We start from the raw sequence: 25,838 nt of genomic DNA, 5'->3' as shown, positions 1-25,838 counted from the left end.
TTTATGTCCTCCAGTACTTAGACACTTACAAGATTGTTTCTGAAAAGGAAAAGAATTGATCCTATTTTGAATCCCTTGTTGTTGGCCTTTTGTGGACCACATACTGTATACAGAATTGTAAAAATAAATTCTTGATTTATTGGCCTAATTATTAATAAAATTCTATTTCCATTGATTAGTCACATATATGGGAATCTAAAAAAAATAGTGTAATGTTGCTGTATAAATCAGCACAGTTGGGATCTTATGTGTATCTCTAGAAGGTAAATAAATATATAGATCAGGTCTAGTACTTTCTATGAAATTAGCCAACAAACAATATTCTGCTTTCATTATTATTTAAAGATCTATGTGGAGTTTGTGGAGGAATTTTTAATTTACGTGATTGCTTTATGTACATAATTGAGTAAGACATAAATTCAAAATTAAATGAATGCACTGTGTCCTTCACAAATGCAGAATCAGATTAACATTTCTGTAAACATGAGAAAATTATAGAAAATGAATGAACTGTTTCTCTCAACAATTCAATCAGAAAATCACTAAAGTTCTGAACTTGCAAGACAAATACTTTGAATATGGGAGCAGACTATAAACCACTTACTAACTATGCAGTTAAGAGTCATTGTTTAATTTATTTTCATTTTTATAATGTTATAAAATCTGCTTTTGTGTATTTATCATGGTTAATGAAGCACTGCAGAAAATATTCACATATATACTCACACACTTGAAACTAATATAAAAACTGTATAGGTATTCTGTCTTAAAGTTACCAACTAAATAATCGTTTACATCTATATAGAGGGTTGTTGATAAATCTTAATTACTTAAGTATTTTAATAAAGGAAAGGCATAAATATATTTTGGAAACTGTTGATGTAACAATCTTGTCATTCTTGATTTTTTCTCTTGTTAACAACACTGCTTTTTTAACATTTCACAACACTATGCCACACAGTGTTTTGTCATAGGTGTAAAATGTACAAGGTTTTTTCATTCTTCATTTTCACAACTTCAGCAGTAATGCTAATTGAGCTAGTACTGTACCATAATGCTGGTGTTGAGATTTTTCAGCCCGTTTTCAGATTAATGCATATGGCATTGCTGTTTGTATAAAACCTTCAAAATGCTGAACAGCTGCAAATCCCACTGGCTTTAGTTGTAGATACTCAGCATCTTTCAGGATTTGGCTTTTGGTATGTCTGTTGATAAGAAATCTGTCAATGACACTGCCATCTCACAGGCAAATTTTAATATACAGTGTCTTTTTTAAAATTGGGATTGTATAGCAAGTTGAATTGACAAACCCTTGATTTAGATGATCTAGATCAGGGGTCGGCAACGTTCGGCACGCGGCTCGCCAGGGTAAGCACCCTGGCGGGCCGGGCCAGTTTTATTTACCTGCTGACGTGGCAGGTTCGGCCGATCGCGGCCCCCACTGGCTGCGGTTCGCCGTCCCGGGCCAATGGGGGCGGCAGGAAGTGGCGCGGGCGAGCGATGTGCTGGCTGCGGCTTCTCGCCGCCCCCATTGGCCCGGGACGGCGAACCGCGGCCAGTGGGGGCTGCGATCGGCCGAACCTGCCGCGTCAGCAGGTAAATAAAACTGGCCCGGCCCGCCAGGGTGCTTACCCTGGCGAGCCGCGTGCCGAACGTTGCCGACCCCTGATCTAGATCAAATATATCTAATGCAAATTGTGCATGAATATATGTTTATGCAGATGATTTTTTTTTAGCAACTGTAATCTTATTAATGTAGGCTTATATGGTTTGGACTATTAACTCAAGTTGAAGGGGTTATAGTGTGATATATCTTCCACTCACTGGACAACGTCATTTATATCATATAGAATAATGGTAATTTTCAAAATCAGACTTAAGTAAAGGGAAAATAGTGTCAACTGAGTCCTTCATTCAAGTAATTAGCAGAATATATATTTCTCAAAGGCACATCCGCTCCTTAAATTAGTTATAGTAAAACTATTGCTATAGTTAACTCTGGTTAAAAATGGTCTTACTTGTAGTGCACCCTTCTGTCTTGGTTTTGATTAGGTACAGTTTGATTCTTCCCTCTCCCTCACCAAACATGGAGTCCTCTGAGTTTCATGGGATGTTGTCTCATGTTAACTTAGGAAGTGCAATTTGGGCCTCTGATTTTTGGCTGCCTGTTTATCAGATGTGCTGAGTTCCTTCAGCTTCCATTGATTTCATTTGGAGTTGGCAGTTTGCAATGCCCTTGGAAACCAAGCCTTGGATGGCTCATGTAGAGCATTCCAAAATCAGAACTTGAAAACGTTTTTGGCTTGATTTATAAGATGCACCTATCTTGACATGCCACAAATGGGGTTTTCTCAGTGGAACTCTGAGGAGAATTTGACTCCTAGTTTTTGGGATGTAAAAAGCAGAGCTAAAAAGCAGAACTCAAATGCCCTTGTTGTTAATGAACTTACAGTGACTGTTTAAAGCTGACTGTAATTCAGGAAGTGTTGTTTGGTTTATAAACCTAAATATTGCAGCTAGTTAGCAAAACATTAAAAAGATGATGTTATTCTAATTGCAGAAACTTTTCCTGGTTTTACTTCTTCCTTTTTAAACAATTACGGGCATTGTGCTACTTAATGGTGCATAACTACTACAAAGATAAATGGCCTAAAATAATGAGTTTCTAATAATAATCAGAAGTGAGTTAGGTTAGAGTGAATTGGTTTCTGTATTGAAACCTTGTAGCTGTGAGAAAGTAACCCTAGGATCTTGACATACATCTGGAAGAGGTGAGCTGTTTCCAAGCTCTTTACAGACAATTACACAATGGTGTGTGTGTTTGTGTGTATATAAATCCACATCCACGTCCCTCCTCCCATTTTAAAGACTTTAAGAAGTGATTCCTTCATTATTCCATGTGGCTGCTGTATGTACAGATAATAGTGTCTAGTGATATTGAAATATTTTTTTAAATCGCAACCAAATAATTAGCTATGCTGTTACACTGGAAAGGATAGATCTCCTCAAGTGACTTCATGCCCTCCTTTTCCTTTTCTTTTAAACCTACTATTGTGGGTTTTTTTTTATTTTTATTATTTATTTTTTACAATACTGAAGTGGTTGATTAAGTAAAAGTAGCATACCAGTGTGAGCAGCACTTATTTATTTATTTATTTTTTACAAGGCGAATGGGCATTTTAACTCGTTGTCACTTTGCTCTTGAGCTAAAAATGAACTTGTTTTTGGCATGAGCACTGGATCAGCTCGAGTGGCACAAGAAAGGGAACAAAATAGTTTAACCCATGATCTAGATTTACAGACATTTTAAATTAAAACACCCCCAAAACCCTTTGGGGTGTGAATGACAAAGCTTGTTTATATGTCCCCAATTTCCCTGGGCCTCAATTTGCAATACCATTATTTAAGCCTGGCTGATGTAGAGCAATCTTTGCAAAATGGGAGTTCTCCATTTCTTTCAAAGCAATTCTGTTACTTTCCCTGCTTTCCCCCGCCCATTGTGAAAGCCTTTTATATTTGAAATTTAATAAATGCAGGAAGAGTATGCTGTGCATCTAAAGGCCAGTGCGTTCTATGGAGTCTCATAGACATCACTACCGACACTTATGTAACTCTGTCTTTTGACTAAGATCAAGTGTAGCTGGCTGACACTCTGAGAGCCCAGGGCTACGAGATCCAGATCCACGCCCTCATCGTGGGAGCCCTGGGTGCATGGGACCCCCACAACGAGCCAGTACTGAGAGCATGCGGAGTCAGTCGATGCTACGCCCAGCTCATGAGACAGCTTATGGTGTCTGACACCATCAGGTGGTCCAGAGACATCTACACAGAACACATCACGGGACACCGCCAGTACCAGGTCGAGTAACCGAGAACGTCGACCAGGGAAATAACCCACTTCTTTCCCTGACGAACCAAGGGATGCACCCCACCCATGTACTTTATTCTCTACACCAATACTGACTTGGACTCTTAATACATTCCATGGGTGGTGTACCCAGGCCCATTTATCCACTGACGCTTTAGAAACTCCCACACCTCAATCTGGATTTATGCTGGTTATGTGATATGTATGTACCTCGTGAACCTTGTAACCGATACTTGCAATTCCCCATAACCTAAGTCTGACCCCAGATGTACAGTACCTTCCCTCACTTGTGTAAATTTGATTTTTAAACATTCACTTACCTCAGCGGCTCCCCGGAAGCTGAGTTCGGGTGAGAGGGGGGAGACCTGTCCTCTCTCTGGTCCCGGGCCCGCAACACCTCGAGATGCCTAGGAAAGAGGATTGGTTGCCACTGGAAGTGGTGCAAGTAGCGCCGGGAGCTGGGAGTACTGGTGCCACACATAAAGACCTCGGATCACACTATCATCACCCCGATCGCCAGAACGATGCTGGAAAGGACCCTGAAAGACGCCATCTGCTGCCACTATGCTGAGAACCTCAAGCGGAAAGTGGATCAGGGCAAGGTGCTCGAGGTGACCAGCAAGTGGGACGCCAGCAACCACTTCCTCCCCAGGGGCAGCTTCACCAGGTTCGCTGACTGGCGGTACATCCACTGCATCTGGCTCAACTGCGTTCCCCTCAACGGAGCCGTCTGCCACAGAAGCCGGGACAAGCACTGCAGGAAGTGTGGCTATCCCAACGATACCCTGCCCCACGTCTTGTGTGGTTGTAAGCACCACTCCGGAGCTTGGCAGCACCATCCAGAACTGGCTGGTGAAAGCCATCCCGCCATCCTTGGGGAAGATCACCATCGACTCCGCCATCCCTGGAATGGACAGCCAACAGCAACCCGACATCGTCGTGACCAACGAGGAAAAGCAGAAGATCCTCATGGTGGACATCATGGTGCCTTTCGAAAACAGGTCCCCAGCCTTCCACGAGGCCCAAGCTCGGAAGGTATTGATATACACCCCGCTTGCCGACACCCTAAGAGCCCAGAGCTACGAGGTCCAGATCCACGCCCTGGTCATGGGAGCCTTAGGCGCGTGGGACCCCCACAACGAGCCAGTGCTGACAGCGTGTGTAGTCGGTTGGTGCTACGCCCGGCTCATGAGACAGCTCATGGTGTCCGACACCATCAGGTGGTCCAGAGACATCTACACGGAGCACATCACGGGACACTGTCAATACTAGGACGAGTAAACAAGACCGCTGGTCAGGGAAAATAACCCACTTCCTCCCCTGACGAACCAAGGGACGCACTCCACCCATGTACCTATTTGCTACAACAATGCTGACTTGGACTCTAAATATATTCTATGGGTGGCATACCCGAAATCACTTATTCACTGACGCTTTAAAAACTCCCACACCCCAATCTGGGTCTGTGCTGGTTATGTGCTATGTATGTATCTTGTGAACCTTGTAACTGTTGCTTGTAACTTCTTATAACTCAAGCCTGACCCCAGATGTACAGTACCTTCCTTCTTAACTTGTGTAAATTTGATTTTGAACATTAGCTTTAATAAACATTTTAAATCTGTTCCATTTAATATCTGTTATCTTCTACCAGGTAAACTATATGATGTAATGACAGAGGGGATAGACTCCATGATCTAATAAATCATTTCCATCTCTAACTAGATGAGGTTTTTTTTCTGTAAGATCATAAACTGATTAGAAACTGACAATCACTTAAAAACATCCTCGTTGGGTGCTAAGCTTTCTGAATATCAGTAAGTGGTTGTATTCATGATAGGGTAACTTTATTATGAGTAGCTGGGAGCTAAATTGCAAAGACCTTATGACTAATTTTAGTTTTCTCTGCAACTACTTACTACTGGAATACAGAACCATTGGATATTGTTCTGCACCATTGACTTAGCTATCTTATTGTTAATAAAAGGACAGCCTACATTGAACTATCATCAGTAACATTGGATTTTTGGAACAGAGGTTGGGATAGGGTACTGAGGTTTTGAGCTGGTGCCTGTCAATAGAAAGAATTAAGAAGTTGATAAGCTACATTTCTGAAGAGGGTCAAGGGGGATGGCCACTGATATATGCCTTTGCATGGAATTTGCAAGAAACTCTTTTCTTGCTCACTTTACAAAAGGTACAAGGTATTTCTGCTAAGCAGGAAAGAAATAAAACAAAAAAAGAGCATGAGAAGGAAAAACAAAGGGAGAAAAATATAGCCCAAACAAATTATTATAGCACATCTCAGTGACTGTGCTCCACACTTAGATTTAATTAGAAGACAACTGCACTGGAAAACTGTTCATTTAGTAGTAGTTAACGACTGATTTCTCCCCACCTTCCCCCTCACCAGTCAGAACAGATTATACGCTTTGTCGTATAATGGTAATTTCCACAGGCAAATCAAGTATGGTAGGTATGGTAGTATTGTAAGGTTTTCATTAATGATGTTAATTTATCATTTAACTATCCCTTTAGAGGTGAAAATAACTATTTTCTTTCTTTTACATTTATGTGGTAATAGTTGTTGTTTTGTTTTTAAATCAGTGAATATCAAACTAGTGTGTTTTTGTGAATATTTTTTTATGCAAAAGACTATAACATGAAAACTGGATAGCCATTAATGTATTCATTACCTAGTTGAAAATTGCTGGAAGAAATCAAACATTGTATATGCACATTTTGCTTAGGATGACTGCTGTCAAGAAACATTTCTTTTATGTTGTAGTATGATTTGCTGTTATAGGTTTTTCAGGTGTTGTTGTGAATGGTTACATGCAGAATTTCAGGCAAACAAGTTTTATTTCATGAGAAGCTGAATAGGATCCACTTGCTGTCAACAGTAAGATAATAAGAATAAAAGTCATGTACCATTTAAGAAAACAAATCAATCCATCTATCTACAGTATCTATGTCATGAGTTCTGTCCAGACAGATGCAGGTGGGGCTAAGTTATTAAGAACTCCGTGGGCTATAGCCTCAACTGGTGTAAGAACAGAATAACTCCATAAAATCTCTTTATGTGCATAATAGAGCAGAATTTGGCCCCAAAGTTACCTTCAAAATATTTTTGCCTCTTGGGAATCTACACACACAGTTATATACAACTGTATGTGTGGATAGCAATAATTTTTGTGGGGTACTTTAAATCTACTATAATTAGAATCTTAACTGAGTCACTGTTCAGTAGATAGGAATAAATCTCCCCTTTTTTTTTTAAAGTACATCTGTGGCAGGTACATTTGAAATCCAGATGATCTGTACATTTTAGGCACTGTGCCCAAGCACCTATGATCTGATTAAATAATGGATTTTTAATTTATGCCTTCCTGTGCTGTTCATATTTATAGTAGACAGGAACCCTGTATAGGTTTTGTTTGCAGTATTAATATTTAAGATGTCTGAGAATATATGTCTTAAAGAAGAGTGATCATTGTTCATAGATTCAATGCATGTAGCTGCCGCTGCATTTTGCAAAATATCAGAAAGTTAATTAGCCAGACATCCAGCCTGTAGAGGGATTCTAATGCTCCAGCAGCCTCACTCTGTCTAGCCTTCAAGAGTGAATGCAGATCTGCACACTGCAATGTGCTTTAGAAAGTTAAAACTTTTGTTTTAAGTATAAGATTTGTGTGCCTTTTTTATAACATGACAGTAATCTAAGAAGAAATGGATGTGTAGTGGTCACAGTTTCTAAAAAGAAATACTTACCATTACCTATTTTTACTTAAAATAAGAAATACCATATTGGAGTCAAATATCCTGCCATGGTAATTGTATTTATGTATTTATTTTAAGTAATAACCTCTATAAGGTCAAAAAAGCAAATCACCTGTGGTGAATGAGCAATTGGTGTAATCACTTCACTGACTTAACCATTAATGGATGTCTCTTAACCCAATGGGACTGTCCATGTAAATACTCCCCATGAATCAAGCCTATGGTATTTGAGACTTGTTAACTTATTTTGTACTAAAATCTAGGTAATGAGTTCATCTGGGGTTAAATTCAGGAGCTGTCCTGTGTTGCTTTATCCATTTGGTCTCTGTGAATGCCCCATGCCATTTTCTTTCTTGTATCTGTCATTCGTGCTATAGCAAGTGATGTTATAGAATTTAAGGAAAATCCGAATTGATCAAATGTTCAAAGGATAATTAGTGGGAGACCGTGATTCTCCAGTCCAATACACCGGTGTTATGGTGGTGTAGCTCCATTGAAATCAGTGGAGTTAAACTGCCACAAAACCAGTGTTGGAGAGAGGAGACTCAGGCCCAATATTTCATTTTCAGGTTTTCCTTCAAACCTGGAGATGTCAGCAAACAAACCAAAAAAACCCACAAAAAAAGACAAAAGATTCTTGGCTCTGGCATCATGAAATAACCATTCTCCTTCCCCGCCCAAAAAAGTCCATTTTTTGATCCTTCCATACACAATAGTCACCAACCAAGCCAATAACCTTTACTGAAGGCTTACTAGTTTTTTTCCAATTGCAGCACTTTAGTACTGAAACACTTCTAGATGTTATCTTGGCAATTCATATTGAAATTCAGTTTGAGCATGCACACTCTGTGTAGGAGAAAAGTATCTACAGTTGTTGATGATTGAACCTAGGCCCTCCAGGTTATCACACAGATAAGTGTGTTACTATAGACAAATTTTGCTTAGTTAATTGCATGAATACATTACAGCTTTACATTTGAAGCTGGATAGATAATCTCAACAATAAGGAAGCACAACGTAGTTCTAGACAGCATAATAAAGAATGAGGGAGAATTTAAGAATGGAAGTAAAAGCTTAGGGGAGTGCTTTGGTTCATTTTGTCGGTCACCTAGACTATAGTCAAGAGACCTACGTTTAATCCTTTGTCAACCAGTTCTTTCTCTCTCTTTGAAAAGCACTATTTAAAAAAAAAAATTCAAATGCAGTCTTCATAGGTGAAGCTAAACCAAGGTCTGTCAGACAGATAGCTTTGAGAGTCAACAATTGACAACATGCAGGATTCACTAGCGAATTCCTAGTTTGATACAGTCGTATATGTAAAGTGTTCGTTCTCCTTGCTGCATAATGTGAATGGATGATCAACAATGTAAGGATAACACTAGCTGCATGAGAAAGCAGAAGCCTTTTATTAAGGCAGAGCCCAATCCCGGAAAGTGCTGGATCATATTTTTACATCTTAATGATCTGTGGATAAAGCATAGCTAACTTACTGGAGAAATAATGGTGGCGCTGCAGCATGAGTCATCTGATGCTTTCCCCCTAAGAGTTGACTAGTGTGTGTCACTTTAACCTCTGCATATGCTTAGAAACCCAGCTTGGTTTTTAGTGCAGAATTGCATGTTGGGGCTGTGCAATAGGCTGCATGACATAGAAACTTCAATAACATGAAAAAGTGTAGCACTTGGAGGACTGCATTTTTAACCCTTTTCCATATCTAATCCATATGGCTTTTTTGGATGCTATATGAAGAGGTAGTAATGGTGGTAGGAGAGTGCTGGAAGTGCAGTTAGGGTATTTATTTATTTTAAATAGATTAAAAAGACATTTTATATTTTTTACCAGTGAAGATCTTGTGCTCTGAAAATAGTTATATTTACAATCGCAAAATATCACCCAGCAACACGATCTAGTAAAGAAGAAATAAAATGTAGCCTAGCAGCCAATATATGATAGGCACCGACAGCATATGCCTATCCCGCTCCACCTGAAAACCAGTACCCTCAACCTTTCTCTGCAGCCCTGTAGAATAGATAACTTTTATAATATGCCCTGAAACTTGACAGGTTTTGGCTGAGTGAGTTCCAGAACAGAAGAGGATCCTGTGGCAAATACCCTATCTATTGTCCCTTCCCTTTCATAGCAAAGGGGTGGGGAGAGTCAAGCCTGAGTGCCTCTGCTGATCTTGGCTTTAGTCACGTGGCACAAGCGTCTTCTTATCAGATGTAGAGCTTGCCAAGCTCATCTGTGGCAGCCTCATCAGCGAAGTGCAGAGTCCTCAGACCACCATCAAATCTGGTCAGAGGTCAGTTGTCAATGATGTGTGACATTGGGCTGTGGCCAAAGGCAGACAGAGAGACATATGAAGGCATTCAAAATAGGTTCAAAAGGACTCATGAGCTGCCTGGCAAATCAAAGCCGGGTACATGCATGGGCTGGTTAGTTATAAGAGACTGGTTTCTGACATCAGCTGCAGACCATTCTTCATGCCATATTGACGTCACTGAGAAATCTGGCCAGGGCAAGTGAGCCCATGATGGGTGCTTTGACGACATGTGTGCTGTTGGGTAGTTGAAGAGGTCTTTGTATAGTGGTAGCGTGGGTTTGCCCTGATCTTCTCAACCGTTCGAGCTGTATAAACCTCATAACGGATGTGTGGAGGAGTGATGATGCTCAACATGGAGAGTCATGGTACTGGTGTGGGTCAAATCATCCCAGTTATTATGTGCATGGTTAAATGAAGCTGTGTATCAACCAAGTTGATGTCAGATGAAAGGAGCCGGACTTGAAGCTCAGTATTCTGCTGCAGAGTAACAGAGGGCTAAACTGGATGATCAGAGAGTCTGAGCATTTTCTCTCAATGAAGTGCTGGCCGATTTGCTTAGAAGGTTGTTGCCTTAGCCACAGTTTTCCTCAGGCGGTTAAGATATGTGAGAGATCTATCAATGGTTACTCTAAGGTAGACTGGGTGGGATTCATGTTTCAAGTAATACCCATTGAGAAATACATTCTGTTCTTGGTCTGCTCTTGTGTTATAAAGATGGAACACCCTTGAAATTGTCTTGGTCACACTTGATTGTAAATGCAACCAAGTACAGTATTTGGCTATCTTAATCAAGTCAGCCTTTAGGGAGCCTTCAAGTTCTGGGAATGATCATGCTTGGATGCCTAAGCAAATGTCATCCGCGTATGTGAACTTACGGGTCTAGATGAGCTTAAAGTTCATACAGGTTGAAAACAGTCAGTGCCAGCACAGAGCCTTGGAGTAGACCATTGGCTTGTCTTTCCACATGCTAATTCTGTCTCCTGTGTGCATTTGGAAATGTTTGTTGTGGAGGAGAAGGTCAATTATGTTGACTACCCATGCTGGGAGTGAACTTGACAATTTGACTTAGAGCCCTGTGTGGTAGACTGTGTCATATGCTGCTGTCAGGTCCAGAAATACGGCTCCTGTCTTCAGGTTTTTCTGAAAACCATTTTCGATGAATGTTGTCAAAACTAGCACTTGATCTCAGGTGCTTCGACCTCACCAAAAGCCTGCTTTCTCAACGCTGAGTATTGACTCCATTTCTGGGGAGATGCGCACTTAGTCAATCAGGGTAGTTGAGGTATGTAGACTCTCAGATGGATCTCATGAATATGCTGCAAATATATTATTTCTGATAAGAAGTAAAAAAACAAACAAACAAGTGTTTAACAAAGTCCTTAAACATGAATTTTGATAGGAAGATATTAAGTCCCTAAACAATTCAACATATGCTGAGGTACTCAAATGTTGTGACTAGATGGGCACATTGTAGTATTATGCCTTTAGTCTGAATTTAGAAAGGTGTGAGTGCTGTCTTTGAAGCAGGAATGTTGCATCTTTCCAAAGAAGGGTGAGAAGTTCTCCTCCCCTCCCCTCCCCCCGCCACACGCACGCACACACATAGAAATTCAGTGGCTTTCATTTATCTTAAAGCTATTTTAATAGAAACAGCAAGTTTATAAATCATCTAAGCAATTACCTGAACATGGTGGGAGTGGGGCTTAGCTTGGGCTTCAGGCCCAGATGTTTCCAGACTTCAATAATGGCCCTGCCCAGATATTTACAGCTTAATTTTGTTCATGTGCACTAGTCCATAAATGGTTCCTTTTCCATTTCCAGTTGAACAACTGAGCCACTTACAGAAGAGTGATTTTAAACATGAATGATGGCAAGACGTGAATAGAGACAGTTTATCTTTGGAAACTTTACAATCCGTTTCTAATATTTAAAATGTACTCTAGATCACAAATAGGGCATGATTGACCAACACGTAAATGCCCCTTTTAAAATGTGTGTTTTCTTTCTATCAAATCAGTTTTTGCTTAGCTTCACTACAGTTTGGAAGGAAAGACATTTTTGTGTGTGCGCTATAACACCTAGCACTAGTTTATTGAAAGCCAGTGTGCTAACCCCTCCCCCCCCACCCCCAATCCCACCCTACATTACTTGAAGCTAAACAAATTGAAAATAATGATTGGTAACCATCTGCTGTGCTGAAATTCCACGTACAGCAGTTAACTCCATTTTACAAAACAACTCCAATCTAGTGAATTACAGTGCAATTTTTATGTGCCAGCAGATAGCAACAAGCAGTTTAGAGTTCCTCTGGACAAAGCAGCACATGTAGCCAGTATTTCATTATTCACATTCATTTGGAGGGGTGGAAGGCGGGAAGAACCCCTTTAACAATTCAAAGAAATGCATTTGGAAACAAAGTCAAACTATCGCCTAATTGTTTCATTTGATTTGAAAAGGAGCCAATCCATACAACTGTACAGAAAAGAGGATCATAGACGCATGCACACTTCAGTTTGGATCACCGTTTCCATAGCTGTACTGTATTGTAATGACTCGTGGGTAGTCTATTCAGTTTTAAATCATTCACGTGTCTTCTAGGCTGCCCAATGTATACTTAAAGCAAAAATCACATTGTGTAGATGACCAAAATGTATTGGAGAACAATAATTATTTATAGAGTTCCTATTGAAGAATTGACACAACACTGAGGCAAGTGTACATTAAAGCTGTCTAAGTAAACAGTTTCAGAATACCAAGCAAGGGCTCTTCAAATAGTGACAGACTATGATGTATTATTAAAATAGATACCATGATGTAATATTAAAATGATACTATTATTACATATGTGTTAAACTCACTTTCAATTATGTGATCTTAGGTTTTGACCGTATATAAAGGAAGTTGCTTAAAATGGGCAGTATATTGAGTTCAAAGGACCCATACAGTTAATAAATTCTCCCATGTCTACTGGATTTTTCATCAGGGAGACTTCCAATAAAAATGATCTATTTTAGAAATAATATTGTTTAGTAGGTTGAAATGTGGTGTAATAAAATTAGACCTTCAGTCTTCTAAAGTTACTACTTAGATGGCACCCTTGGGATGGTAAAATGGCTGTATAAGCAGATGAATCAGACAGTTTCACTGATGGATACATTTGTCAGTCTCTGTTACAGATATAATATATTCTTATATCTGTAATCCTGACACTGTTACATCCAAATGAAATCAACATGAGGTTGTCATCTTTAAGCAAATATGTTAAGTGTTGTCTTTTGTGCTTTGGATTTGAAAGAAAGGGGCCCAAGGGAGCCAGCATCATGCAAATGGAACAAATCCCATTTCTTCTGAGCTGTGCTGTTTCCCCCTTCATGGCAGCTGGCTGTGTTATCTTTGTGTGTTTCTCTGAGTGCTGACAATTCTTTCAGTGATCTAAGTTAGGGCACATTAGAAAGTGGAAGCAGCTGTCTGTCGCTATACTGAGAGACGTGTTTGCTCTACTGCAAAGATGAAGGACCATGAATCCTTGACACACTCTCCCCCCCTCCCCCCTTTACTTTCCAACATGATCAACATTCAGACGCACAGATTGTCTGCTTGGACAGTTTTTTGTTCTGACTGACAGCATCTGGCATAGACAAATTTAAAAATACATAGCATGCCATGCTTGGAATTGGAACGTCCCTTCTTTATTAATCTTCTCATTTAAACCATTCATTTACATTTCAAGAAAGGTTACAGCTTGATATGGTTGAAATGTTTATTTTAAACGAATAACCTCCTAATGAAATACCTTGAATGAGTACCTAACCGCTAGTGTTCATTAAAAATTACACCTGATTAGCGTGGCCTCGGAACCGGAGGGAAGGCTAGGATTTCCCCATTGTCTTAATCCACATTTCAATAAAATGTTGTTTAGCGTTTTTTTTTTTCTTCCTCCACAAAGCTAAATAAAAGCGATGCTTTTGCTTGCAACCCTTGTCATTTAGAACAGAACTATGGTATGAAGCGTTAGCCTTCAGAATACTATTTATCTAATTTAATCTGCTATTGCTGGAAGAATACATTTCAAGCAAACACCTAAATGTAACGTTTTACTTTACTGTGCTAAGGAGTTTATGATTTAGGGACCAGATGTTTTATGGTTTGGTGCAATCTAAGATCAGATTTTCCTGACAGGGAATACACATTTATTTATATATACTACTTTAATAATAAAACATAGACTGTAAAATAGCACACTACTACACAATCTCTCTCTCTGCACTCTCATCTCCACAATCCAGGTTTGCAAAGCAGACATGCTTGTCTAGCATTTATGTAAAAATAATAAGAAAATTGGCCATACCAGTCAGAATATGGACTTTGAGTCCAATGGGGGAAAAAAATCTCCTTGTACCAGGCATTTTAGACCCCTTCATATTACTGTGGATTGCAGCTTTAACTACTTATAGCACAGCAAGAAAGAGAAGATGCAGTACTTCAAGGAGACACCCCCTTCCCAGTGTTATAATAAAATAGAGGACTATTCAAGTGCTTGTCAGTAAATATGTAAAACAAGCATGCTGATTTATTTGGTTGGGGGGAGATGTTGCAGCAGACAGGCTCAATTAACAATTGTAAGCAGGAGAGGACTTGTATTCCTTCAGTATACGTAGGAGAGGTCATTTGCTTTAGGATAAATTCTGACAAATTTCAGATACAGACATTGAGATGGAATCAAAAATGACAAAAGATTTTCAGTGGCACATCAAACACATTTTGCATTTGAAGGGCTAAGGAATCTAAGCCACTTACACTTACCCTCCGTGAAGGGACACTAATTTTTGTATTTTTTCTAAATAGCAGGTTTAAAAAAAAACACAACAATTTGTGGAACAAAAGAATTGTGGAGAAACAATCATTTTAATTCTAAGTCTGAAAATATCAATTGTGTTCTTTTAAATAAAAATCTCAGTCATGCCAACTATGTAATGATTTTTGGTCGGTTTTATTTTCTTAACGGAGCAGTTAGTTGATGAGTTTTTGTGTTATGTGTAATCATAATCTTGAAAGCAAGTTTTATTTTAAATCCTGTATTAGTTTTTTAACACAAATTGCTCCATTTATGTGGTAAACTTCCATTTTTTTAATGACTAGTTATAAAGGGTAGAGCAGATATGCATCTGTAAGCAAACTGGGAATAGGTTAGAGCACACAATTCCCTGGTGTAAAAGGCAAGATTTAGCAGTAATGCTTTTAATCTGGACTTGTAGAGGATTCAGGAGCATCCATAGATCTGCTCCAGTAATTACCATACCCCAAGTGGCATTGGATGAGACATTTGCCTAAAAACTTGATGTCTTCATTACACTGTTTACATTTTAATTAGAAACATGAAAATTACTGATTCATACAGACAACTATAGTTTAAGTGGGTTCGTTTAACATCCAATAAATCATAAAAACAAAACAAAAGCAACCGGCAGTTGGAATAAACAGTTTACTAGGAATCATTCATGGGAATAATGTGTTGGCATCATAAACTACTTGAAATATGTTTTTATTTTAGCAGAACTAGAATTTGCATATAAATTTGAGAATGGCATTTTAAGTTGGCAGTCATGTATGCAGGCTACAACACATATGTATGTGTGATACATACACATTCCCTAGTCTATGTGTAACATTATCTCTGTGTGTATATAGAAAAAATATTGCTATATGAATGTTTTGCCAAAGCTGAAAATTTAATGTTAGAAAAATAAAACAATTTTACCTGTTTCAGTATCTACCCCCAACGTACACACGTATGTATCTATATAGAGATATACACATACATACACTCACACACAAGTATATGTATATAATTTCCCTCTGACTTTTGCATGTACCTGTCAGCACCAGTGCCCTAAAACAACTCCCACTAGGAGTGATTTGGACTGAAGCAGTGGTGCCTGTCAGTGTCCATTCCTGAGTCAGCAGCATGTCCATTGCTTGAATCGTGCGACAGTCACTCATCTAGTTTTCCCCTCCCCAGGGGGCAACCGTCCTCCTCATCACTGAGGAGAATGACCCTTCTGTCTGGCATGCTCAAGATCCTGAATCTCACCACATCGGTGTGCGAGTTCAAATCCCTACTCCTAAAGGCAGAGCTGGGATTCCAGCTAATGACTCAGAGATACAGAGGGTCAATGCACTGGTGATCTGGAGTACTGAGCCATCGCACTAGTTTAGTTGTACTTTTTAAATCCCCCCCTCCATAACTGATAATTTCCCTCTCTATTAGCCCTGCCGTCTATTATAATAAAACAGACACTATACAAAACAGCACTTAATCACCTAAATACACTTTAAAAAAATCTTTCAGATTTAACTTAGGTGGGATTCTGTTGTCATGATCTGAGTTAATAATTGAGTAAGAAATTTTGTTTTGTTTGGAAAAAAGATTTGTATTCTAGATTCTCTTAACTTCACATTGTATTAGTTTCAGAGTCTGCTTCAGTGAGCTATGCAGATAATAAATAGAGAGTTCCATTCAAACAATGGATATTGAGCCTTGGCTGTCAAAACGAAAGATTTGTGATTATGTTTTATTTTAACTTTAAAAACCATAGTTTTTTTGCTTAAAAATAAGAGAGAAAAAAGAAAGTTCCCTTATGTTTTGGTTATGGGAATTCCTTAAGATTTACAAGAGTTGCACTTATATTGGCACCTCGCTTTGTTGTTGTGTATATGTTTGCCGTGCACCTTCAGGTTTTTTGATAGTTGCAGATATAAACCAGCATAAGTTATATACACATTTTATAAATATATTTTAGGGTTAACAGTGTAAATTTAATTTTGTCTTTTTGCTCTTTTATCGTTCAAAGAATTTATTAACTCTATGGTTCAAAAATATCTTGATGCTCATTTCAGTATTGTATTATGCTCTTAACAACACATCTTAAATTGCCAGTGCAATTTAGTTAGTGTAGTGCCTTCTTCATAAACATGTGTTCATTTGATTTTGAATTGCTTCTTTTGGCAGTATTCTTATTAGATCTAGGCATTTCCTAGATGTGACTAAACAGAAGAGTCTATGTATGTAAAGACAGAAACATCCTGCTGACTTGTACACATTGCAAAATTCTAATAGTTTTGTGCTGTCTGGTAAATTCAGTGTGCTTTTTGCATTGTGGCCCGAATCAGTTGTGTGGTGAGGGAAGCTGGCTGCCTGCCAGCCATCGACTGTGAAATCCTGGGTACCTGAGAGCTTATCAGTTCTTTTGCTTTGTAAAAGAAAAAGTGATGAAAATGTTGGTAAACTGCCATGAAGGTTTAAGGCTGCTGGAATAAGGAGCCGTGTAATCAGATTGGAAAATGGAGCTTGAGATTCTCTGCATGGGAAGCAGCCGCCTGTGGACCTACTGAGATGCTGTGCAAATGCCCGAGCTGACCACTTTGTTAGCAAATCAGCTTGTTTGCTGCAGCAGCAGGGTGGAAAAGACTAGCCCTTGTGATGGTATGTAACACTAGAAATATCTCTTGCTTTGCACAATTTAATCAGCTTGCAATTAGCTCACTCTACATTAACCTACTAGATATTTTTTCTCTTTTTGTTAAGATTGTGCACTTTAAACAATTAACTATAGAAAGTAATCCTTCAAGCAAATCAAAGCAATCCTTTAATTTTATCACCCTGCTGAAAAAGTATCAGGTGGTCAACTGGTCTTCATCAGCTTCTTGAAATTCTCTGGTTCACTGTAGCGTAGCTTTAACCCATTCACATTTAAGGTAATTTAGAGTCAGGATTTTGTATTTTGCCCATAATATAATGCTACATCATAAAACAAAAACTGGAATTGTTCTAATGAAAAATGTTGGGAGTGCCCTTTCTTATATATACAGCTTTTATGCTACTATTTGTTTAGGCATTTCCATATACTACTACTCGGAAGGCTTTGATGACACAGATACTTGTACTGATAATTCCACTACTTCACCTTTAGTGAACTTGATTCACTAAGGTTTGAAAGAACAAGGCTATCATTGCTGATCTTGTGCGTTGCTTGTTAATCCTGTAAAATTCAGATAATGGAAAAAAATTGCAAACTGGTCCTAATTTATTTTAAGATCAGAGGATAATAACTTAGATTCTGCTACTTAAATGTGAAAGTTGAAGTTTAACTAAGAAAAATAAAACTTATCCAAGTGAAGAATGAAGTGTAGCAGGATTGCCTTGCTATTCTTTGGATTATTTTACCCATTTCAAAAGTTCCCTTTTCTATCTAAAATAGTTATTTTTATTAGAGGCATGAGTTACTCTATAGTCACCTGATACAGCATGTGATTATTTATTCTAAGGATAATATAGCGTACTGTTTGTGAACTCTGTAACAGATGTATACATAGGTATTAAATACCAGCAGTTGCTTCTATTTGATTTCTTATGAGAAGTTTGAAATAATTGCTTGAGCTGCCATATTATTTTCTAAAGTTAACTCATTCAACAGTTTTGCTGATATGAATGAGAGCAATCAAAGTGGTGACAAAATGCTATCGATCACGAATAATAATGCCTTTCCTGAATCCTATTCATGTTGTCACTATTATCTGAATGTAAGTGTTATGGATGATTAAGGCTCTAATGATTAATACGATCTGAAACTTAGCTCAAATATCTTATCAAAAAGACATTGCAAATTCTAATCAAGTGCATTACAAAAATAAAAAGACCTTTCATTAAATTCCACCAGATCATATCATTTAACTAAATTTATAATATGTGATCTGTTTTTATTACAAGATTCCTGTGAAGGGAATACTGGCTATGATTAAACCTCTTTTTCACCCTCTCTGAAGAATGTGACTATGTTTTGATTAAACTAAAAAACAAAAGCCTTTCCTCATATAATACGTTATTTTTAGTATAGGTTTGTAACATTGTTTTAATATGTATAAAAATGCTGGATTTAGGTGCATGATTTGTCTTTTGTTTCTCCAAATAGAAAATAATATAAAATAAGTGAAGAAAAATAGATAACCTGCATAGTTTTTATGCTGCAAAGATCTGCTCAATATTCTTTTAGAGGACAAACTCCATTAGATATGCACTTACTGTACATTGGCTTGTAAATCTTACAATTTAATGGTAATTCGGTGAGCAGTTATTGCTTCTGTGGCCTTTTTTCTTTCTTTTTTGTCCCATCTCACTTTGTGAAATAGGGTTACCCTTTACAAGTGTCAAATCCATAGATTCATCTTTTGTACTCTATAGTTGTTCCTAGTGCATTATTCTAAGTGAAAAGAAAAATAGGAAGCCAAAGCTACAGGAGGGGCATTGGGGGAGGGGCTGAGTGCGTGCAATACAGGCATATAGCAACAGAAAGACCAAGGCATTTTAGCATCAGTCTAACAGATTAAAATTTTGCTGTAAAGGTACATTTTCTTTAACCTCATTCTCTTTTCTCTAACACTGTACGCTGTGTTTGAATTCCCAGGAAGCAGAAATGGTGTCTTAACGATACAAGTCTTTTTGCCTTGTTTACACGGTTAATACTCTTTATCTCTTTTTCTGATATGAAATACTTTTTGCAGAAACAATATACACATTCGTAAAGATATTATAAAAAGATTCTCCTTTAGAAGATAATGAGTTCTCTTCAGGAACTGCAGGTTACATGGAACACAAATGAGCTCTAAGTGGAGGGATTTAAAGTCCTGCTACAGCATTTAATTTCTTGAGGAAAGGAGTTCAGTTCAAGGTTAGCCTGTTATTGTGGCACAGGCAACTACTTCTCTCATTTCTGTTCTTCTGCCAGCACTACCGCACAAAAGGCAGTCATTTTTATTTAATACGTAGGGAGGTATTAATCACTGCAGTATTTTCTTGCAAAAATTTATCTATCAAATTCATTGTTTCACTACTCATGACAATAATAGGTGTTTAATTACTCAATAAGAGCAGTTTATAGATTCCATTTTTCCTGTATGCTGGACAAATGGTATTGATTTTGTACTTTGATGCAACATGAAACTGTATTAAACACAATTAGAATTTAAAGCTAGTAACATACATTAGTTATGGTAACTGAACTCTCATCTTAGAGAAACTAGAAACCTTTTCTATACAAGAAGGATAAATCTGATTTAATTTCAAAACTCCAGGAGAAGAGGGATTCATTTAGGATGTTTCTTTATTAAACAACAAGTTGTTGGAGGTTTTTTGCGTATGGTTTATTTCTGGCTGATGTTGTGAACATTTTAGCTTTACATGACGGGGAAGTGGTTTGCATAAGTAGAAAGTCTATGAAGCAAGTAGTCATTTACTAATAGTGGTAAGTGGTGCAATACCAAATTCCCTATGCAATTTTATTATTGTGTCTCTTGCCATTGTCTTCAAGTCCCACTGGTGAATACGGTTTTATGTAAGAAAAATAAAATTGACAATGTACCTCAGGATTGAATTTGGACTGTAAAAACTTGTGGGAGTAAGGAAGATATCAGTCGTTCTCGTTCTCTTTTCTTAGCTTTTAGGTTTGTTCAGAGGAAGAATAGAAACCATGTGATCTAGCTGGGGCCATTAGCCCACCATCACTCATGGCATATAATTCTAGAAATAGCACTTAATTCTGGATAGACTCGTTTCCCATTCTTCAGGGCATGCAATTCTACCTGCACTGATTTACAAGAGTTGGACCACCACCAAAATAAATGTGTGTAAGGCTTCCATTGTTGGTTAGCATGAATTAACTCTGCTTTTCTGTCACTGCTTTCAGAATAATTTCTAATTTGGGGATGGTCTAATATGCTTTCAAAAAAACAAAACAAAAACCACCGAAATAAAATGCATGAGCTAAAGGTTAATTCATTTCATTGTTAAATTATATTTTGTTAAAATATGGAAGATTGGTGTCTCTCAGTGTGGCATTTCATTATAGTTTGTGGCCTTAGTAACCAAATCTTGATGATCTTTTAATAATTTTTCTTCCTCACTTAAGTCTAAGTAAATACAGCTTCAAAATTCAGTTACTGTTTACTTCTGTGTATAAATTATATTACTGGTTTCTAATTACTGTTCATATGTCCTTTCTTTAGCTCAGTTGGATATTACTTGAAAATACAGATTAAATTTATACAAAACACAACTGGATAGCAAACCTAATTTTTTTCCAATGCTTGTAATATTGCTTCATTCAACTGAGAGGGATGTGTGTTTTGGTTTTCGCTAAGGGTAAATGGTTCCAAATGTGATTTTAAATGCATGTATTTGAAAAAATCCTTTACATTCCACATAAATGATAATTCATAGGTCTTATTCACATATTGTGTTTGTATGTGTTTAGGGAGGGCATTTAGTGTAAAGAGAGATTTACAGTTTTATCACCTAAATATAAAGGAAATAATATTATATTCAAAGATGTTATTCTTTGTGAGGGAAACATTTTGTACTTTTAAATATGTTTTATTCTTCTTTTGCATTTAAAAGACTAAAATATTTCGTGGCCTGTTTCTATAGTTGATAACTTGTATGTGATATAAGCAGCTAAAATGTTTTTTTTTTTTTTAAATGATATTGTCCAATAATAAATATTTTGCATAACATCCATGAACATTGAGCTCAGCTGTTCTGTAAGGTCCAAATTCAGCAAGCTATTTAAGCACATATCTAACTTGAAGGGCTTCAGTGAGACTACTCATGTCCTTAAAGTTAAGTACATGCTTAAATGCTTTGCTGAATCAGCCTTAAAGGAAGATCGACTTCCTTGTGTCTCCTTTTAGACAAATGATTTAAGTATTGGTGGATAATTCCATTGTTAGTGTTTTTAAGAGATGTGTTACAGGTGTTCTTAATTTTATGAAAATCAATAAATCAGTCACATAAACTGCACACCAGATATTAATATTAAAATGTTTTTGTAAGCTGCACATTTTTATATTAGAATATTCTAGGGACACTGAATAAATTTGGATAAGCATGTTTTCAGATAATTGATTTTTTATTATTATTTATTTGTTTACAATAGCATCTACAAGTCTCAACTGAGATGGCTGCCCCATTGTGCTAGGCACTGTAAAAACATGTAGTGAGAGACCGTTCACTTGGACTATACTGCTGCAGAGAGGTTACACTCAAAATAGCCAAGACAGACAAAGGTTAGTTAGGGGAAAAAGAAATACAGAGAGGTGAAATGACTTGTGCAAGGTCACACAGCAGGTTAGTAGCAGAGCAGGGAACAGAACTCAAATCTCCTTACTCCTAGTCTAGTGCCTATCCTCTAGACAATGATGCCTTCCCAATTATTAAATTATCAATGCCATTAATAGATATTGGGGGGGTGGAAAATGACTTGAATAACTCAGTTTGTACTGATTCATCTACATTATAAAACCCTCATCAAGGTGGAGTAGTAATGCTGAACCAGGAAACAGTAGTAAAAGAAATTTTACTTCAGCAAATAGTTCTGCTCTTATGATGCATGTACGTCCATTTTATAGAAGATTAGTTACAGTTGCCACTGCTGACTTTCTCACTTGTTTTCACCTTATTATCTTTGCTGTTTGATTCGGCCTACATACATAGTCAGCGGTGGGGTTAGCCATTTTGATTGGTTCTTAAGGAACAATGTTTTAATTACTTTAGACAAGCCACTTTGAAGCCTGTATCCTGCTTATGACAGTTCACTTTAGAAGTTACATTGCTTCATTTCAGTAACTTTATTACCATTTGGCTCAGAGATTGCTATTTCGCCTTGGCCACAGATTTCATCAGTTGCCCGGTTCACCTTTGTCCACACTATACTTGTGAAATGACCTGCTCCTTTAGTGCTTGTCAATAGTAAATTGCTGCATCCTCGGTGTCTATGCTGAAGCACAGTAAAGAATACAACTCTTTTTATTAGACAACTGCATTTTACACTTAATTTTTTAAAATTAAACTTGAATGTGGAAAGTCTTAATTACCATTTAATACAAGTAATTAAAGCACTAGCCAGGGTCAGCTGTTAGAAGCACATCAGTTTGAACTGCCATCTGATTAATAGGCTTGATGATAGAAAAAGTCCAGCACAAAAGAGTGCTGCCAGGGTCACTGCTTTAATAGCGGTGGAAAGTGCCGTTTTTGCTGTAATTCTCTCTTAACAATTGGATCAAAATAATAATTTGTGAGGTGTTCATGGTTGGCTTCTCCAGTGTGACGTCAGGTGAATTATTTGAATTTGATGACATCAGTCAAATAGTTTTTGTGGGATTTTCAGGAGACCAAGAGGTGTGACTTGGCTTACTTTTTTATTTTAATTCAGTTGCTCAAAATTGCTCCTTCAGGTAATTTTTCTTGCTTCTTCTTCAAAGGAGCTTTCAGACAAAAGTCTGCAGAGAGATAGAAAGTGCAGCACACTCTTTGTGTCTCTCTCCCCGCTGCATAGCTGTGAGTTCTAGAACTGTGTGTGCATGTATTTGTATATATTAATTTACACCCCCATTGCACTTTTATTTTGAATGCATCTCTCATATTATTCCTGGTACTGAAGGCTGTGGAACATATGATCATTTAACAAATGTGGTGTGTTAACATTTAATGAGATAGCATTTTTGAATAGTTAGCACTTGTATGGGCCCAGCTCCTGCAACTGATAGGGCACAGCAGTCTGTCCGTGTGTTATCAATTGCAGGATTGGAGCTTGGCAGACATTAATCCTTGGAACATCCTTAAAAGTAGGTAAGTGTTGTTATCCTCGTCATACACCTGGGGACCAGAGGCACAGGGATTAAAGCCCCAATCCTGCCAAGAGTTGTGCACCTGCTTAGCTCTAAACATGTCCATAGGAGTACTCATGTCAGTCAGGGCCAAAGTGGATTTTCTAAGGCCACAGGAGGATTCTGTGTCAGAACTGGAATTAGAACCCATGAGTACTTGGCTCCTGGACCCTGTGCTCAGTTCTCTAAATGTGCATCTTCATAATTTCCTAACAATATCAGTGTTTGTAAGTTGCGTTTTATTTATTTAAAATGTGTTTTGCTCTGGAAAAATGACTTGTAATAGTGAGAGAAAGTGTGTGTGGGGGAAAGCTCATATTTCACCAGTGGGATTTTAGAGTTGTGTGAACTATTTGCTTTGAGTTCACTTGAACTTATACATGGATGTGAGGTGCAGATCTGAGGCAGACTTTATTATTAATTATTTTTGTTGTTTGATTTATAGTAGCACTTAGAGGACTAACAGAGATTGGGTTCTGTACAAACATGTAATGAGAGAGAGTTCTTGCCTGAAGAGTTTACAATCTAAATTTGCAAGACAGACAAAGGAGGAGGTGGGAGGGAACAGACTTCAGGCTTTTATTGCAAAATGTTCATAAGTATAGGCCAAGGGGGCTCTCAGAGCTGTGAAATTGGCCAGTCTTCTTTCCTGTATCTTAAAAGCTTGATATCCCATACGTAGATGGTCCTTACCTTCCTTCAGCTCTGTTCTGGGAAGGATGGCCTCCACTTCCCCATTGGACAGCAAGGAATTCCCTCCCCCTCCCGGTTTTTAAAGCTCAGTAGTTATGGGGAGTCATTGGTGCTTGTTAGGGGTTTCTAATGGGGAATTGTGATTCATTAAATATGGTCCTCCAGTCAAAACTGCAGGAGTTGGTTTACTTCCAGCACCCTGCATGCATGGTTTAGTTTGTATTGCAAATAAAGCCTTGCTGGGTTTGGCACAGCTCTTGAGTGGTGTGATTTCTCCCTCCCATAAGTTTTGTAACCTTCTATGTTAATTAGAAAATCACTGTGGGTGCATCTTAAATAAAAATACTCAAAAGGAAACCAAAACTTCCACTCATTTTTGGCATGGATTTACTCTCTGCTTCTGTCAGGGATTAAATCTCCCATTGGATAACAAGAATGAATATTTGCCCTAATATAACTTCACAGCCATTGAGACACAGTGTTAAAATGAGCTACACCTCCTTTTATCAGCTATGTTCATTTTTAATCCTGTTCCTAGAAGAGAAGAGACTCTACCTGTGCTATAATAAAATGAAGCTTGAATTGTCAAAGTGTTTCAAATTCTGACATATAAACACGGTGAGCTTAGTTATATTCTTAACATTCCTACTGTGATGAAATAAGACTAATTGAACTCTGCTCTTCTGGGGTTCCAAAGAGCTGAACATTTTCATTGATGTTGGACAATGACACTGAAACCCTGTGATACTAAATAGGTAGATCATTGATTAAATTGTACAAATGACACCCATAGCTGTGCTCCATTTAAAACAAATTCAATCATTTTCATAATGTGGCTAAGAAACTCAAAGACAAGGTAGTGAGGTAATATCTTTTATTGCACCAACATCTGTTGGTGGAAGGTACAGGCTCTTGAGCTACACAGAGCTCTTCTTCAGGTCTGGGGATGGAAGCAGAATGTCTGAGCTAAACTTGTATTTAGCTACCTTGTCTCTCAGATCCTTGCACCAGTATGACTATACCAACACTGCAAACAACTAAAAAACTCAGGACAATATCAAAATCTGGGTCATTCAAATTTAAGTGTTCATAATATTAAAACTACTTCTATTTGTAAACATTTTGGGGTTTTGCAAAGGTGGGTAAATATTATCCCTATATTGCAGATGGAGAAATTGAAAGAAAAAGATTGTGATTGTTCCTGTGAGGCACCTACTGGATAAGGCATGGACCTAACAGACAGACAAATGTGTGGGCTCTTGGATATGTCACTTAACTTCTCTGAGTTTCATTTATCCTAGCCTTCAAATGGGAATAATATTTTCTTACCTCAAAAAGAGTGTTGAGGCCTAACCTACTATTTTGTTAAGTGCAAAGTCATATTAAAGCCCGTCCATACCATTTGGATGATGTTTTACCAGATCCTAGGCATATTAAAAACTTTGTATAGTCAGTTAAAGT

This window comes from Terrapene carolina, unplaced genomic scaffold, assembly GCF_002925995.2.
Source record: "Terrapene carolina triunguis isolate 2854851 unplaced genomic scaffold, T_m_triunguis-2.0 Scaffold62, whole genome shotgun sequence".
Classification (NCBI taxonomy): Eukaryota; Metazoa; Chordata; order Testudines; family Emydidae; genus Terrapene; species Terrapene triunguis.
Note: the sequence above shows the minus strand (reverse complement) of the source record.